The 18,789-nt window shown below is 34.1% G+C and overlaps 1 non-coding gene across 1 annotated transcript; it reads left to right on the top strand.

The window, feature by feature from the left end:
* The first annotated feature begins 9,700 nt into the window (after window positions 1-9,700).
* On the top strand, window positions 9,701-9,773 carry TRNAE-UUC (transfer RNA glutamic acid (anticodon UUC)). The gene has a single exon. It is a non-coding gene; the product is annotated as a tRNA-Glu (tRNA).
* Window positions 9,774-18,789: the final 9,016 nt, after the last annotated feature.

Below are 18,789 nucleotides of genomic sequence, written 5' to 3'. Positions count from 1 at the left end.
TCAATGTCCTTTATTAACTTATTTTTTAACATCTTTATTGGAGTATAATTGGTTTATAGTGGTGTGTTAGTTTCTGCTTTATAACAAAGTGAATCAGCTATACATATACATATATCCCCATATCTCTTCCCTCTTGCATCTCCCTCCCTCCCACCCTCCCTATCCCTTATGAGGCTATGATTATACAGTTTTTAGTTTTGCTTATTTAACAAATTTATATCTGGGGTAATTTAAAAATAGAAATATAATTTTATTATGTTTAGTAGGAGGGGCATTAAATTATTTGGACATCTTAAATTGTTTCAAAGGAAGCTTCTATTTAATTTTAAATATGTATATTGCTATTGCATCTTAAAAGTAAATAACTTTGATTATTAATAAAATGTTTGTTTGAATGTTATCACATAGTAGCACTAGTTGGTATCCTCCCTGCTTGATTGGTGTGAATGTAGCATTTTCAGTAGCTGAGGTGAAAAGATCATAATTTAGGATGTTTAAGGAGAGAAGGAAATAGAAATCTTAAGTGGCTGGGTTAGCCTAAGGACAACTGGACAGTATTGTTGGTAAGGGTGAGCCTGGAAGAATTCCTCTTGACAAGATAATTTTAAGGCTTATTTGGGGGAACTTCTGACTATAATAGAATAGTGATCTCCAAACTTTTTGGATAGGGCACACCACCAGTGAAATATTTATGAGCATGTGCCCTAATACATGTCCATATTTATTTAAAATTTTATATATGTACTATTGTGGTAGTATATGCTATAAAACATTCATAAATAGATATTAAATTGAAAGAGGTATAGATAGAATAAATAATATTTAAAAACTAACTGTGGTTCCCCCAAACTCTGTTATATGCTTTGGTATTTTTAAAAGTCTTAATTTAACACTCGGTGATAAAGTGATTTAAAGATTTGGTTCTAGGTTCGGCTTTCTTTGCTACATGGTTTTAATGCTGCCACAGCTAAAACTAATACCTCAGAAAGAAAAATACATCCAAATGGAAGAAGTACATTATTGTTTGCACTTAGTAACATGTGATACTAATTTATTAATCCTTTACACAAAATATGCAAAAAGTTTGTTAAAATGTGGCTAGTAAATCTCTATCTTCTCTGATGACAATCAGTTGTTTTTACCATATTTTTAATAAATGGGCTCAAAAACACATTGAAACTCTTTGGAATAGCATTAAACAGGTTAGAATATTCTGTTGCCAATTTTTAAATTGAAAACAGATGAAAGTTTTTGTAGGTGATAGAATTTTTGGTAATAAAATCACACTATGATGGAATCATTTCCAAACATGTTTTTAAAATACGTTTTTAATAGAATTTATCTGTTTTGAAAAGCATTTACTTTATCATTTGATAAAATATCACCTTCACCTTGAAGAGACAGATTAAATTTGTTTGATGGTATGTATGTATGTATCTGTCTGTCTGTCCATCTATCTATCTAGTCTAGTCTAGCTATTTGATAACACGCACTCACAGCTACTTGTCATCACATAAAAGGTTAACACATTTGGTACACAAGATTTTTTGTTCCTTATCCTTAAGTTTGGAAACTTTGCCATGAGATAAGCAGTGGAAACTGTGGGTAGCGCAAACAATTCTCACAGTTACTCCTCATCTCATTTCAAAGCATTGTAAAGATTTTACCGTGTTTTATAGGTTTATTTTTAAAAGTAATCGCATCATCATGTAGCACTTGGCTTTAACATTGTGCCAAAATTGCTTGGCTATGAATGATGTAGTTAGTCCATGGTGTTATCTCTGTAATCTTATCCCTAATTTTTTCCGTTTAGTCCCACCAGGGCAATCACTTCACCAGTAGTTACACTTAGTCACTTTTCCCTAAAAATTACGTTTATTTAAAAAGTAACACTGTTGAGGTTATATCTTCTTTGGTACATATTTTGGTGACTCACTCAAAAGTAGTACTTTGCCTATCAAAGATCATAAACTGAGGCATGTTCAAAAATATGTACATTCATTATCTGAAAACCATTCTACATGACATTAGTTTCTTTTTCAAATCTACAGCCACGTTTTCTCTGCAGCTTCCAACATTGTTTGTGGCACTACTCACTGTACAACCCATAAGGACATCATTCACATTGCATTCTAGTTAAATGGTTACCCAGGGATGTACATTGTGGCAGATCTGATTTTTTAGCCAGGAAATGTATTTAAATGTTGCATATTATTTTCTGTGTATTATTTTTAGCTATTTTTATAGCAGCAGGAAGAACAAGAACTTTTCTAATAGCATGTGGCTTTTTGTCTTTTATAACTAAGGAACTTCAGAAGAGGTTTCTAAACATTTAACATAAGTTTGGTGAAATTTTGTAAAATATTGGATTGAGTATTGTATGATTTTAAACATTATTGGAAAAATTGCAGCAAGTACAAAAATTTATATCTGTTTGCTTTGTTTTTAAATGTCTTACTGATTGTAATGGCTTCATATTATTATTTAACATCTCAAAGTACAGTAGGGTAAGGTACACTGTTAATGATACTAGATATAAATCTATATCTCAAATTGTCTTTTTGATAAGTTAAAAAAAATCTTGGCCTATTTCTTATCAGATCTGTTTGGATCATTGTTGTTTTATCCTATAATAAAGGGCTACTACTATGGTACAAGTGTTAGGTTGGTCATGGTATTATTGTCACTAACGTGTATATTATTAATATTATCTTCAAACTGTGGTCTCTTTGGAAGGATCTTTTTAAGCCACTTGAGTGTTTGTTCAAGGTTAATTTAGTTAAAAACTAAGTAATATTATCAATAATCAGACTACTCTTGTTTCCTCTGGTACAGGATGTGACATATTTATGTTTGATTATCGGTATTTAAATTTAAGTGAGGATTAGTTTTTCTCACTTTTTAAATAAATAAATATACACCAGTGTATTTCTATAGTGTACTCCTGGGATGTGTGAGCTTACTTTGGAGACCACTTAAATAGAAAAGCAAATGAGAAGGAGGGGTGAGGGTGTGATGAATCAAGGAGGAAAAGCATAGTTTCCAGGGAACACTCTCCTGGGACAGGATCCCACTGAAGAATGTAGCCAGTCACTGAAAACCTGAGACAGGGAGTAGGGCTATAGATTTATCAGTATGGGGGTTCATTTTTATAGGGCTCTGATATGAGAGAGGAAGCACTTAAGCCACCTTTTATTGCAAGGCAAAACAATCTGAGTCATTTGTTGGCGTGAAGGGGTCAGTGAGATTCCATAGTTCAGTGTGTTTATCATGTTGCAGGGGAGGGGACCAAGTGGAGCATCACTACTCCCTTGAATGCCTAGGGTTCTTTGTTGCTTCTATTCTCAGCCTTCCTTGGATTTAGGTACAATCAGAGCAGAAGTTGGGAAAAGTGAGTAAGGCAGCAGTGAGGGATGGCTATAGGCTAATGTTGTCTTCAGCTTTCTTTTCTCCCTTTCCCTCTTTTCTCTAACTTGGTATATTTGTTGGGCAGCTTGGTGTAGTAGCAAGGACCCAGTTTGGGAGTTTCAGCTCTGCCAATAAACTTTTAGTGACTTTGGCTAAATCACTTCTTTCTAGGACTCAGTTTCGTTACTGGTAGAATGGGAAGTTTGATGATCTGCAAAGAGGTTTCATCTCTAACATCCTGTTGATACCCTTCTGGGATAGGGCTCTGTGCTGCCTCTATACAGAGCTTTCACTGAAGTTCCCTGTTCTGTATATCACCCTCAAAGCACCATGTCCACTCTCTGTCTTCTAAACTGACAAATGGCCAGGAATCTAATTAATTAATGAATTCATGCTGGTTTGATTAATGAGCAAAAACTGTAAAATATTTCTATCTTCTTCCCTTCACCCTTCCAACTTTGATAAAGTATATTTCCACAGTGTGATCCTAGACAGTGCTCTTGCTTTCTAACCTAAAGTGGCTAGTGAGAACTTTAGGAAGGAAGTATTAGCATCTGAAGGGTTGTGTCTGTGAAGGAGGTTGGGCTGGACAAGAGGGACAGGGCATTGGGATACAGCCATCAATCCATTGCATGTGTTTGGCCAGGCTGGCAGCGGTGGACAGTGCCAGGTTTTTTGAGTATGGTTTCTGTCACCAACAGAGTTGGCTGTCTTTGAAGTCTGCTAGTTAATCTCTTCCAGAATCTTAGAGTGCAACTAGCACTCAAGAGGAGGAGGATAAAGGAATCTCTAGGAATAAGAATCCCCCCTATTTTCAGTAAGAACTTAATTCTCTTCTTTCAACAGTTTTTTGAAGCATCTAACAAATGAACAGATTTCAGATTTTCTTTTTCTTTTTAGTACCTATTCATTGCCATGGATGGAGGCAATACTGAGTAATGAAACAGATGCATATCACCAAAAATATATTGGGCAATAGCCACATATTTCTGGGTGCTTTCATAAGATGGAGATAATAACCTGAGTATCATAGTTTTTGAGAGGTTTCAATATACAAAATACACTTGGAAGAGTGCCTGATACATTGTAAGCTCTCATTAGACATCAGTGATTATTTTATTATTTCATTTGCATAACAATTCTGGGAGATATATGTCATTATCCTCATTTTACAGACAAAGAAATTAAGGTTTGGGGAGGGAAAATGACTTGCCCAAGGTCACATAGTCATTAAATGGCAGAACCATAATCTAAACCCAGATGTCCTGGTTTGAAGTCCTATGGTATTTCTGCTATATAATACAGCTGCCTCTAATAGGCACGTAAGTCATGAGATTTCCCCCAGATAATCTACAAGCTAGATAATTGGGAGCTTGGATAATCAGGATAATCAGGAGCTGAACATATTATTATGTGATGTTGAGTTTCAGTAAGTTTGGTTATTAAGGCAGTCCTTGTCTGCAGGCTCGATGTGAACTGAAACTCATGTATATCAGAACCATATCCTCCTTTTGCATAGTTCTGATCTCAGTTTTACATAGTTTGGATGTCTTGGTTTGATCTCAGTTACTGCAGAACCTTGCAAAGTGAGGACCTGGATCCAATATGCACTAGTTTCAGTTAACACAGTGTAATGCAAATTGAGGGCTGTCTGTATATCTATCAGCTTCACATTCACATAAAGAAACTCTCACATTCTTTTTCCATTGGACCAGTTAGATGGTTCATTTCCACTTGATGACCCATTATTTTTTGCATTCTTTTGCTTACAAGGTTCTGTTTCTGCTAAGGGAGGGCACCGTGTTACATAAGTAAGATCTTTGAAGGTCACTGGTGATTGGCTTTTGGCTTAAAGGCACACCACCCCTGACATTTATTGTATGCAGCAGTAGATCTCTCTCTGGACTTAGACAGACACACCTATTTTCTTTACCTTTTTATTTATTTATTTATTTTTAATTCTCTCCACTCTCCATTACATGTCTAAGTTTTCTTTCTGAATTGATGTGTCTCTTTCCATCTGTTCCAGCAACGTAGAAGAAGGCCAGTGAGGCCAGTTATCTCTCAGTTGTTGTTTTACAACTCACTGTCAGTTGCGGTAGACAGTGAGCAGCCATTAGGCAAGAACTGAGTATATTTAAATTTCTTTTTATATATAGATGCTTAAATTCTTTTTAAGCACTTATGAATAATTTCAACCTGAAGATAGATGCATAGAATGCATAGGTATCAATATTAGGGCAAAATAAGATTGAAAATACTGGTGCTTTGAATGTCCTCTTGTCCCAAATGTTTAAAAAATTCTCCTCCCTTGAATTTTTATTGTTCTCCTGCCCCTTCCCCATCTTTAAGATTATGTTTTAAAACCTGTTCTTAGTTTCCTTTGTCAAGCATTCTGAAGAGTAGTAATTCTTTGCTGACTCAAATTTTATTTCTCTTACCTATACAGTGCTGGAGAATTAGTTTGGGGTAAAGCGAGCTTGTGACATTTTGGCTGAGAGCATACTCCACCACTTGCTGGCTTTACCTTGGACCTGTTATGTTGATCTCTTTAGGCCTCAGTTTCCTTATCTGTAAGATTGCACCCACTTCTTCAGGTTGTTTTAGGATTAAATGATTAAATATAAGTGCTTAGAACAGTGCTTGGCACATGGTAGGTGCCATGTAAGCATTAGCTATTATTAAAGTGAATGTCTTTAAAAGGAGAATCTGGCTAAAAGTAAAGAGTATTATATTCAAATACTTTATTGAAGGGGTAAAAATAAATATTACTAGAATGTAATGTAAAATTATCCTACAATTTCCCCAACACAATGACTCTACAGTACTTTTGAGAGAGAATACTCACGTTCTATAGTAATAGGTACTTAGATAACCTCTTCAAATGCAAATCAACAAATCTACTTGAACTAATATTTCTTTACTATAAGGTCAACATCTTAATTTTTGAGTTTAGTAATTTATGGAGAGTAGTTGACTTGGGTACAGAGTGAGTTTGGGTATGAGTTTTCTTGGGGCTAGATTTTTGACAGTAGCAATAACTGAAGAATCAGTGGTGAACTTAAAGAGGTGGCAGCTAGCAGACAGGGAGTTTGACCCAGGAGGCACCCCACAAGGAGGACCCAGGTGCAGCCTGGCTTGGCCAGTGATTGCAGACCTGATTTCTAGGCCCTAGAAGGTTATGGGTGGAGGCAGCTGGCTGAGATTGGGGTGTGGAGTTGGTAACTTTCTGTTGCCCTCAAGACTTTTTTTGATGCAGGCTCAAGTATCCTGTGGACCCAGGTGGCATCCTCTGGGAGGAGCTCAGCCTCAGCCAAACATGGGCCAGGGATTGCAGGCTTGAACTCCAGGTCCCAGAAGATTCCTAGTGGAGGCAGCAGACTGGCTATGTTAGATCTGGGATTTGAACCCAAGTTCGTCTGCTGGCAAAAGCTAAGCTCTTTCCACTAATGACTCCATGCAGTTTCCCTGGTGGAGAGGGTACCGGTGGAGAAAAGGAAAGTAGCTGAGGCAGTGGAGGTATCTATGAGTTCAGCATCTAAATGCATAGATGATATACAGTATCTGAGAGGGCAGCTGTGAAATCAAAGGGGCTGCCTGCCCCTTTGCACCAGCAATGACATGGTAATGGTGCCAGAGGAGATGGCAGTGGTATGGTAGTTATTATAAGCCTTTCATGGATAGATTAGAACATGAGAATGCATTTCTGTGTATACCTGTAGTGCTTATACCTCAAATCATAAACTCAGTTTGCATCATGGAATCTCAGAGTTGAAAGTGTTCAGTACAGTAGATTTCATGTACATGATCATCCAGTCCATGCTGGGGGAACAATGATAGAGATGTTACTTCCCCCTTTCCACTCAAATGTAATCTCCACATGGATAGGAATTTTGTTTGTTTGTTCATTGTTTAATTTTTAGTGACTAGAGCAATGCCTGGAACCTAAAAGCACTCAGTAGATATTACTGAATGAAAGAGTACTTGGATAATTTGTTTAAACGTTATGTTTTATATATTAAACAATATTATGTACCAAGTGGTATTTCCTTTAAGTCTTACCTTAACCCTGTGAGGTATGTATTATTATTTCTAATTTATGGATGAGGAAACTGAGATTCAGGAATTAAGTAATTTTCTTTTTCTTTTTTAAAATTGAAGTATAGTTGACATATAATATTGGTTTCAGGTATACGACATAATGGTTTGGCATTTATATACATTACCAAATGATCACCACAATGTCTAGTAACCACCTGTTACCATACAAAGGTATGAAAATATTGTTGACTACATTCTATATGCTGCACATTACATCCTCATGACATTTATTGTATGGCTGGAAGTCTGTACCTCTTAAATCCTTTCACCTATTTCATCCAATCCCCCATCCCCTTCCCTCTGGCAACCACCAGTTTGTTTTCTGTATCTATGAGTCTGTTTCTATTTTGTTTTGTTTTTTGGATTCCATATATAAGTGAAATTGTATGGTATTTGTATTCCTCTGTCTGACTTATTTTGCTTAGCATAATACTCTCTAGATCCATCCATGTTGCTATAAATGGCAAGATTTCATTCTTTTTTATGACTGAGTAATATTCCATTGTATATATCTATCTATTTCTTCTTTATCCATTTATTTATTGATGGACACTTAGATTGCTTCCATGTCTTGGTTGTTGTAAATAATGCTGTGATGAACGTAAGGGTGAATACAGCTCTTTGAATTAGTGTTTTCATTTTCTTTGGATAGAAACTCTGGAGTGGAATTGCTGGTTCATATGGTAGTTCTATTTTTAATTTTTTAAGGAATCTGCATACCATTTTCCATAGTGGCTGTACCAATTTACATTCCCTCCAACAATGTATGAGGGTTAGAAACTAAGTAATTTTCTTAAGGTGACATTACTAAAACACAATGGTCAGGATTTGAATCTAAGAGTATTACTATTACATTATACTGTGGAATTATCACCTTTGCTGTTTTAGATAATATTCTTTTATTAATGGAGCCTAAATTTCTATGGAAGCCACATCATGCTGTTGATTCACTAATCTTACTGCCAACTAAAACTCACAAGCCTTTTAGTTACCATGTCTCATCCGTCCTATACTTGAGCGGCTGAGTTTTTTTTGGGTGTGGGGAGCTAAGTGCAGGAGCTTGCCTTTATTCCAGATAGATTTTCTCTGGTTAGATTGATTTGATCTTTCTTTTTTTTAAAAATTAATTAATTAATTACTTTTGGCTGCCTTGAGTCTTCATTGCTGCACGGGCTTTCTCTAGTTGCTGCAAGCATGGGCTACTCTTCATTGCGATGCGTGGGCTTCTCATTGCGGTGGCTTCTCTTGTTGCAGAGCACAGGCTCTAGGCGTGTGGGCTTCAGTAGCTGTGGCATGCTGGCTCAGTAGTTGTGGCTCATGGGCTCTAGAGCGCAGGCTCAGTAGTTGTGGCACACGGGCTTAGTTGCTCTGCCGCATGTGAGATCTTCCTGGACCAGGGCTCGAACCTGTGTCCCCTGCACTGGCAGGCGGATTCTTAACCACTGTGCCACCGGGGAAGTCCCTGATTGATCTTTCTTCATTAAGATTTTTTGGTTTAGTATGCTTTTAAAATTTCATCAAGTATTTTTTGGCATTTATTGGTAAAATAATTTGTTTATTTTTTAGTTTTAGTTAATATTCTATAAAACATGTTGATAGATTTTCTAGTGCTTAACTAGCCTTGTATTCCTCAAATAAGCTACTTATAGTATATATTTATACATGTACATATATTCATGCTGCTGAATTTGAATTTTGTATATATGAGTTATATCACTGAATACAATATATCAGTGTATATCTGTATTCATTAATTTTTATGCTATCTTTATAGAGTTTTGATAGTAGGGTCATGACAGTTTCATAAAATGAATTGGAAGCTTTCCATCTTTGTCTGTCCTCTGGAAGCACAGGAATTGTCTACTGCCATCTTTGTCTATTGGAGAGCATAGGAATTGTCAGTTCTTTACAAGTTAAAAAATCTTAGTTGTAAAACCATTTGGTCTTCACACTTTTAAAAGAGATAGGTATTTAACAGTATTTTATTGGTCTGTTCATATTTTCTATGCTTTATCGAGTCAGTTTTGGTAATTTAAAAGATATATTGGCATAAAATTGACATGATATTCTCTTATTTTTTTCTTTTTCCTATCTATGGTTATATTCTCTTTCTTATTCCTTATGTTTTTAAAATTTTTGTTAAGACCTTTTTGGATCTTGATTCTGTCATTTAACGTATTAATTAGGGAGTTCCCTGGTGGTCCAGTGGTTAGGACTCTGCACTTTCACTGCGGAGGACCCAGGTTCAATCCCTGGTTGGGGAACTAAGATTCCGCAGCTGTGAGGTATGGCCAAAAAAACCCCCCAAAACAAAATAAAACAAAACAAAAAAACCACATTAATTATTAGAAACTTTGTTTGAGCGTGCATTTATTCATATATCTATAAGGCTTAATTAATTAAATACATTCAAGAAACATTTATTTAGTATCTTCTATATGCCAGATAGATGCTAGAGATACAAAGGTGATTAAAACAACGTCCTACTCTTAAGACATTTACAGTATAGCAAGCATATTGGAGACTGGTTGTCAAATGGCTTGCTGAAATTCAGATACATTATTTCTAATGCATTACTCATCTAGCAATAAAGTACTTCTGAAAAAGAAACAAAAGAGGTTGATATGATATTCTTTGTGAACCAATGTTTTGGTACTAATGATTACCTCTTGTCCCTGTAGGTGGTCAGTTATACATTCTAGAATCTTGTCCTGGTAGTTAAATTCGTGTAAGGGATGTGTACTGGGACATATCTTGCTCATTAATAGAGATTCCATTGGAAATATTTTTAGGGAATATTTAAACCATTCTAGAATTTATATACTTTATCATCTAGAGAAGTGCTTCTTAAATTTTAGTGGGCATACAGATCATCTGGGGATCTTACTAAAATGCAGATTCTGATTCTGTAAGTCTAGATGGGGCATGAGATTCAGTATTTCTAACAAGCCCCCAGGTAGTGTCATTGTTGCTTTCCCCAGGGCTGCTGACTAGGACCACACTTTGAGGACAGAAGGATAATATATATTCTGATTTACCCTTAGTAAGATGCCAGGTTTCAGAAAATTAACAAATAGAGCATTTAGGCTAAAATTAAGAAGACTGACAATGCCTCATAAGTTGGTGAGGATGTAGAACAACTGAAACTCTAATATACTGCTGGTGGGAGTATAAATAGTTATAACCGATTTTGAAAATTATTTGGTATTATATGCTAAAGTTAAACATATGCCTATCTATGACAGCAGTTCCAGTCCTAGGTATATACCCAAGAAAAGTGAGTGCTTATGTCCACCAAAAGACATGCAAAACATCTTCATAGCCATTTTATTCATAACAGCCACAAATTGTAAACAACCCAGATGTCCATCAACAGGAGAATGGATAAATAAATTGTGGAATACTTATTGAGTGGAATACTAACACAGCAATAAAAACTTATTGATATTCACAACAACATGAATGACTCTCACAGACATTATGTGGAAAATAGAGAAGTAGGTAAAAGAGATAGAAACAGAGCTAGATAAAGATTAGAGGAGATAGAAGATAGAGTATGTACGTGATTCTACTTATTAAATTCAAGACCAGGCATAACCACTCTACAAGTATAAAAGTCAGAATGGTGGTTATCTCTGGGGATGGGTTATTAGTTAGGAAGAGGCATATGAGAACTTTTTAGGGTGCTTTTAATCTGGGTGGTGGTTACATGGGAGAGCACATATGTAGAAATTCAGTGAATAAACTCACTGACTGAACTTAAGATTAGTGCACTTTACTCTCTATTATACTGTAATGAAATTTTTATTTTAATAAAAGAAATAGAGCATTAAAAGATAAAAAGGTACCTTTTGAATTCTGAACAGGGCTATTTTTTTAGCAGTGGAATTGAGTTCCAAGCGAGTTATATGTTTGCATTGACAGTCATCTACTGATGAAAATATTAAAAAATATATTTAAAGGTAGTGAATTAATGTAGCTAACTGATTCCTTAAAATAATAAGTATAGTTGCCATTGGATTTTAGGATAATTGAATCACAGCTCAAACACATTTTGGTTAAGTAAGAACATTTCCATTGTTTTGAAGGGAGATGTGAAACTCCCAAGAAGACTAGCTCTCATCAGCTATTTTGGAAATCAAAGAAAACCCTTTAGAGGTGGGCTTTGTCTTTTTACTCTTGAAACCTTCCCTATCAATTTGTAACTTATGTTCTCCATCTGGATGCCTTAATACTCATGCTGTAATCTCTTACTGCCTAAAATTCCCCATTGTTTCTTATTCAGGACAGATCTTAAATCTATTTTTTATCTCTATCTTTATTTCTCTAATATTTCTCCATGCCCCTCTTCTCAGGGTCATAGGGTTCTGTAGTTTTCAGACTTTTTGTAAGCAGTAGAACCCAATTTTCAAGTAAATCCTTATTTATGGAAATCTAACAGAGATAAACTTTGGCTGAAACCTTGACTGCTCAGATCCCTTCAACTCTTCCTCAATTCTCCCTTTCAGCTTACTCTTTCCTCTTTATCCCACAACTTGAGGGTGGGATACACTGGGGGGCAAAATAATATAACCTAGCCCAATCTTTTCACTTTACAGAGGAGACTGAAGTACAGAAAGGGCTTCACAGCTATAGTGGTCAACTACTTCAGGCTATCATAGAATTAGTTTTAATTGCTAAGTAGCAAAATTGAAATGTGGAAAAATAAGATATAAAAAGTCTTTACATACTGTTTGAATAATCAGTATAGTGATCCCCAAAATACTCTTTTCACGTTGTGCTGATAGGCAAGTAGCCACAATTTAAAATTCCCTGTTACAAGGAAACATTAATGACATCTTAAAAACAGTAGTGTTATTTTTGACAAGGATGCCAAGACAATTCAATGGGAACATAATAGTCTTTTTAACAAATAGTGCTGGGACAACTGCATATTCCCATGCAGAAGAATGGAGTTGTATCCCTACCTCACATCTAACTCCTAAACATAGGAGTATATCTTCTCGACCTTGGATTAGGCAGTGATTTCTTAGATATGACAACAAAAGCATAAGTGAAAAAAAAGATAAATTGAACTACATTAAAATTAAAAACTTTTTTGATCAAAGGAAACCATCAAGAAAGTGAAAAGACAACCTATAGAATGGGTGAAAATATTAGCAAATCATATATTGATAAGAAACTAGTATTCAATCTATAGAAAGAACTCTTATACCTCAACAATAAAAAGACAACCCAATTTTTTAAAAGGGCAAAGGATTTGAACAAATATTTTTCCAAATAAGATTTACAAATGGCTGATAAGCCCATAAAAAGATGCTCAAGATCATTAGTCATTAGGGAAACGTAAATCAAAATCACAATGAGATATTACTTCTCACATACTAGAATGGCTATAGTCATAAAAAACTGAAACTAACAAATGTTGGCAAAGATGTGGAGAAATTGGAACCTTTGTACATTGCTGGTGGGAATGTAAAATGGTGCAGCCACTTTAGGGAACAGTTTAGCAATTTCTCAAAAAGTTTTATATGTAACTACTATATGACCCAGAAATTCCACTCCTACTAGCTGAGATATGGTTCCCTCAGAAATGGAATAGGTGACAAAGAAGGCTTTGATGGCAAGAAGGGAAATTAGGAAAGATATATTATAAAAAATAATATTGTGAAATGCAATACATATTTAAATTGCTTTTTATAAAGCATAATGATGTTAAATATTTAAAAAATTCTCTAGTCATTTCCCTTTTGCTTACCAATTTAATAAGTGAGATAATGTACATTTGTGTGTATGCATTTTAAAATGGAATTTGTATGTGAGATTCAGGTTTTAAAACTAGAAATTAGTAACTGTAAATTAATTAGCTTCTTCAGTTCCTTCCTCCCTTCCTCCCTCCCTCCCTTTTTTCCTTATTTCTCTTCTTTGTTTCCTTTCATTTTTAAAGTTTAGTTCCATTAGTTATTTACATTTTTGAAAATTTCCCTTTAATTTTTAAAGATAATTATCTGTAGTATTTTGGAGAGACTATTAAATAGGAATAGGAGTGTTGTAAGGAGGCATGAAATAGAGTATATTTATTCTAAATTTGAAAATCCCCTAGTCTTCCTATTGCAGTTCCTTTAACAATTCCTTATAGTTTTAGTTCTCTGCTTAGTATATTTTCTCAAGAGGTATTTGGATTTTTTAAAAAGTGTGATGTTTTAATCCAAAGGAATGAATCTTTAAAAGAAGAATGTTAAACGCTATTTTATGATATTAGATAAGACATGCCTTATTTGAGGTGACAACATGTGTTTTCCAGATTGGGGATTTTATATCATGTAGGTTATTGCTTGGTTGGTTTACGAATGAGAGTGACTTCAGTCCTTAATTAACTTCAAAAAATGAGTATGTGTGTAGTTGTTTGTGGTTTTCAAAGAGCTTTTCTCATACACTACTTCATTATATTCACAATAACTCTGTGTGAAGTAGATTTGTTCTTTTTAAAAACTGAAGTGTAAACATGCAAAGTGTATAAAATAAAATTGTATGTATATGTAATGAGTACTTACAAAGTGAATTCCATGTAACCATCATGCAGGTTCAAAAAAAAAAAAAAAGAACACTGACATCATCCCAGAGGCCACATGTGTCCCTTCCCAATCATACCTCACCCTCTCCCTTTAAGGTAACCACCATTCTGTATTTAATGTTAGTCATTTCCTTTGCTTTATAGTTTTACTGGCTATGAATGCAGCTCTGAAAAATACAGTTTGATTTTGCCTGTTTTTATGAATTATATAAATCATGCAGAGTCTATTTTTATGTGTTGCAGTTTTTGCTCAACATATATCATCATGAAATCCTAGTTCATTAATTTGCTTTTTATTGTGTTAGTATCAGAGTTTATCCTCTATTGTCAGTGAGCATTTGGGCTATTTCCAGTTGCTGCTTATTATGAACAATGCTGCTGTGAATTTTTTGTACATATATCTTCTTGATGTATATGTGCACAAGTTTCTCTAGGTTGTTTTTGCAGGAGTGGAATTGTTGGGTCAGAGGATATACCTGTCTTCATCTTTACTAGATAATGCTAAACTTTTAAAAAGTGATCGTTTATACTCCCACCAATAGTCTATGAGTGTACCCATTCCTTAACATCCTTGCCAACAGTTGATGTTGTCAGACTTTAAATTTTTGCCAATCTCCTGGGTGTGTAGTAATATCTCATCATGGTTTTAATTTGCATTCCTGATTATAAATGTTATTAAGCACCTTTTTATAAGTTATTGATCTGTAGATTTCTTCTATTGGGAAGTGCCTGTTCAAGTCTTTTGCCCATTTTTCTTTTGGGTTGTCTGTCTTTTTTTGTTGTTGTTTTTCTAAAAAATGATTCGTAGTTTAATATATATTCTGTATATGAATTCTTTGTTATTTATGTGTTGCAAATATCTTTTTCCACTACTGGCTTGTTTTTTACTCTCTTTATGGCATTGTTTGATGAATATTCTTAATTTTAATATAGGTGAATATTTATGGATCTTTTCCTTTTTGGTTAATGCTTTTCCTATGCTGTTTAAGACATTCTTTCCTATCTGAGGTTATGAAGCTAATCTCAAGTGACTTTCACATTGACGTTTAATCCACCTGCAGTTGTTTGGGGATATGGTTTGATGTAGGAGTGTAGTTGTATTTTTTTTTCCTTTTTTAGGTATCCAGTTGTCACAGATAATTTACTAAAATCTATCCTTTCCTGACTGCTCTGCAGGGTTACCTCTGTCATATATCAAATGCCCATATATGTGTGGGTCTAGTTTGGGGTCATTTATGTTGTCTTGATGTATTTGTCTCTCCTTGCACCCTTACTTAATTATATTTGCTCAATAATTCTATTATCTTGAAGAGTAAGTTCTGCCACCTTGTTTTTATTTTTCAGGAGTTTCTTGGCACTTCTTGACCCTTTGCATTTCCATATAAATTTAAAATTAACTTAAGTTCCACAAAGAAAACCTGTTGGGATTTTTTATTCAATTTGCATTTAATCAATAAGTCAATTTTAATCGAAATGATACCTTTATAACATTGAATCTTCCAACCCATGAACTTATTATAGCTCTCCATTTATTTTGGTCCTCTTTATCGTATCCCAATGAAGTTTATAAATTTTCCGGTATCAGTCTTTTACAACATTAATATTAAGAAAATTAAATAACAGTTCAAGATGATAGTAACAGAGAAGTCAGAAAGTTAATTGTTAAATTAGCAATACAAACAATAAATTGCTTTAAGAATTCAGAAGAGGAACAGATATGCCTTAGTGTTTCGTAATAGATAACACTAGGAAAGATTTTGGGTCAAATATTAATTAAATAGTATTATCTTAGTTCCCATAGGTGTTACATACATGTCTGAAAATTAATTGTCCTATTTTCAGTTGGTTATTAGGTTAAAAAAGAAATCAATGTACTGATTGATTCATTTTTCTCTCTGTTGATGAATCTTTTGACCGACACGGTTAGTCTTAAACAGATATTTGGTATCATGTAAAAATATCTTAAGGGAGAGGTCTGTATTGTCATTTCCAACCCAGCTATGTTATAAAAGTCTTGAAACATAAATGTTTGGTGTTACTTCTGAAATAATGAAATAGTGGTTTAGTTGCTTCTTAGTAGTAAGTTTAGCCATTTCCACTTGGCCTGTTAATTCTTTGAAATACTAGAGACCTTCTTCAAGCTTATAGGCTTCAGGGCAGAATTGAGACAGTTGCATTATGTGACATTAAAGTGTAATTTATTTTTATTTTCAAAATGGAGATTGGCTTGTTTAAAAGAATGAGGTGGCATTCTTAGTTCCTAATAAAAATAAATCTCTGTTGGTAGTGAGGGTTGCGGCACGGATAGGTCCCAACCCTGTCACTTCTGGGGAACAGCAGTGAAATTGTTTGTTCCTGACAGCAGACAGCCCCACTGCAGAGCACTGGTTTCATGTTACATTAAGTATTAGTGCTGTTCTTTCAGGAACTATTATGCTGTGACATCAAAGATTTTCTGACAGGGCAGTGGTAGGTTAGCACTGAAGTTGTCTGCTGAAATTTTAAAGAATGAAATTAAATATATATGATCAGACTTTAATATAAGAGATAGAGACAAAATTAGAATGGTTTAAAGAAAGTTGAAGAAATGATGAGTCTATAGGCTGGTATCTTTGTCTCTGCTTGTTCAAGCCAAATTTTATTACCTTTTATTTTTACAGAAAGTACAAGTGGCCATGATGTTAATGCTAGGATAGTTGATCATTTTCAGAAAGACTTTATAAATAAGGAAAAAATAGCCTTTTTTGGAAATAAAAATGGTTAGGTTGACCTGTAAAATATTTGATATAAATGGATGTGTAGACAGTAATTGCAGTGGCCTGACTTGCTTCTTACTAATCCACTAATTAGTTAAAAGAATCAAACTACATATTCTATTAAAGTTACAGGAGTACAGTTAGATGGCAAGTAAAGAGATAAAAAGTCTTGCAACTAAAAAAGCTTAATATTTCATAGCAGTTGTATAAATATAGGTAACTTAAAAATTAATCAGATTACAGATTACAGTTGTCTTTTTTTTTTAATTGGAGTATAATTGCTTTATAATGTTGTGTTAGTTTCTGCTGTACAATGAAGTGAATCAGCTATATGTATACATCTATCCCCTCCCTCTTGACCTCCCTCCCCACCCCCATCCCACCCATCTAGGTCATCACAGAGCACCGAGCTGAGCTCTCTGTGCTATACAGCAGGTTCCCACTAGCTATCTATTTTACACATGATAGTGTATTTATGTCAAACCTAATCTCCCAGTTCATCCCACCATCCCCTTCCCCCGCTGTGTCCACATGTCTGTTCTCTACATCTGTGTCTCTATTCCTGCCCTGCAAATAGGTTCATCTGTACCATTTTTCTAGATTTCACATATATGCGTTAATAGACGATATTTGTTTTTCTCTTTCTGACTTACTTCACTCTGTATGACAGACTCTAGGTCCATCCACATCTCTACAACAGTGTTGTTTTTTGAAAAGGTTAACTTTTGTTAAATGTTGCGAAATACTATTAGTAATTTTTGTTTGTATAGGCTTTCTATTTAAGAAAATTAAATTAAGCATTGCTATAACTATAACATTACTATGATATTTTCATGAAATGATCTTGGTAATATGAAATGTCAGTTAATTATAAGCACAATTCAATGTCTGGGCATTTTAGATAATATAACATTTTTTTGAGATTATGCAAATAAGTTATATGTTAAAATGGATATGTCCACAGTATTGTAGTTTTCTTTTTGTTAAAGTAGTAGTAAATAGAACATTTTTTCAATTATATTCAGATACAACCTACTATACATAAAATAGATAAGCAACAAAGATTTACAGTATAACATAGGGAACTATATTCAATATCTTGTAATAATCTATAATGGAAAATAATCTGAAAAAATAACTGAATCACTTTGCTGTACACCTGAAACTAACACAATAGTGTAAATCAACTATATACTTCAATAAAAAATACCATGATACGCTTATTTTAAATAATATAATACTAATAGTGTCAGTTGAGAAGTAACTGGAACAAAAAGGAATTTCTTTATAGGTACTTGTGTCTTTGGTCATGTTTCAAGATAATTTCCATTCAGTTGAAAGTATTTTGTAATATAGTCATGAAAACAGTTATTTACAAAACTGAATTTAAAGGTCTTTTCTCTGGCACGTATCTCACAATTTTATTCATACAGATTGAATTGCATCAGGAAATATTGCTACATCCTTTAAAAATCATTAAAACTGATTACTCTAAAATGAAATGGCCAAGGAGTTGTACTGTATTTCTCATACCATTTGTTGAAATTGAGACACTTGAAACTGTAGATCTGAAATGAATTTGATTATATAAAAATGCTTTCACCTTTTAAAAGTTTTTATATTGTTTTTATTTTTGGTGTAACAAAATGCAGCGGTAATAAATCAAAAGAAGCAACAGGCCAAATATAAAAAAATGTTATGATATCTTCTCTGAGGACTCTGAAATCTTCTATTTCAGAAATATTTGAGTAGATTAAATGTTTTTCTTTTACAAATGTTATAATTTTATTTTATTATTTTTTTTTAAGTTTTGAAATATCATTTCTTTTTTTTTTTTACATCTTTATTGGAGTATAATTGCTTTACAATGTTGTGTTAGTTTCTGCTGTATAACAAAGTGAATCAGCTATACATATACATGTATCCCCATATCTCCTCCCTTTTGTGTCT

Source organism: Eubalaena glacialis, chromosome 10 (genome assembly GCF_028564815.1).
Source record: "Eubalaena glacialis isolate mEubGla1 chromosome 10, mEubGla1.1.hap2.+ XY, whole genome shotgun sequence".
NCBI lineage: Eukaryota > Metazoa > Chordata > Mammalia > Artiodactyla > Balaenidae > Eubalaena > Eubalaena glacialis.
Note: the sequence above shows the minus strand (reverse complement) of the source record. Positions and strands in the feature narration are given on the sequence as shown.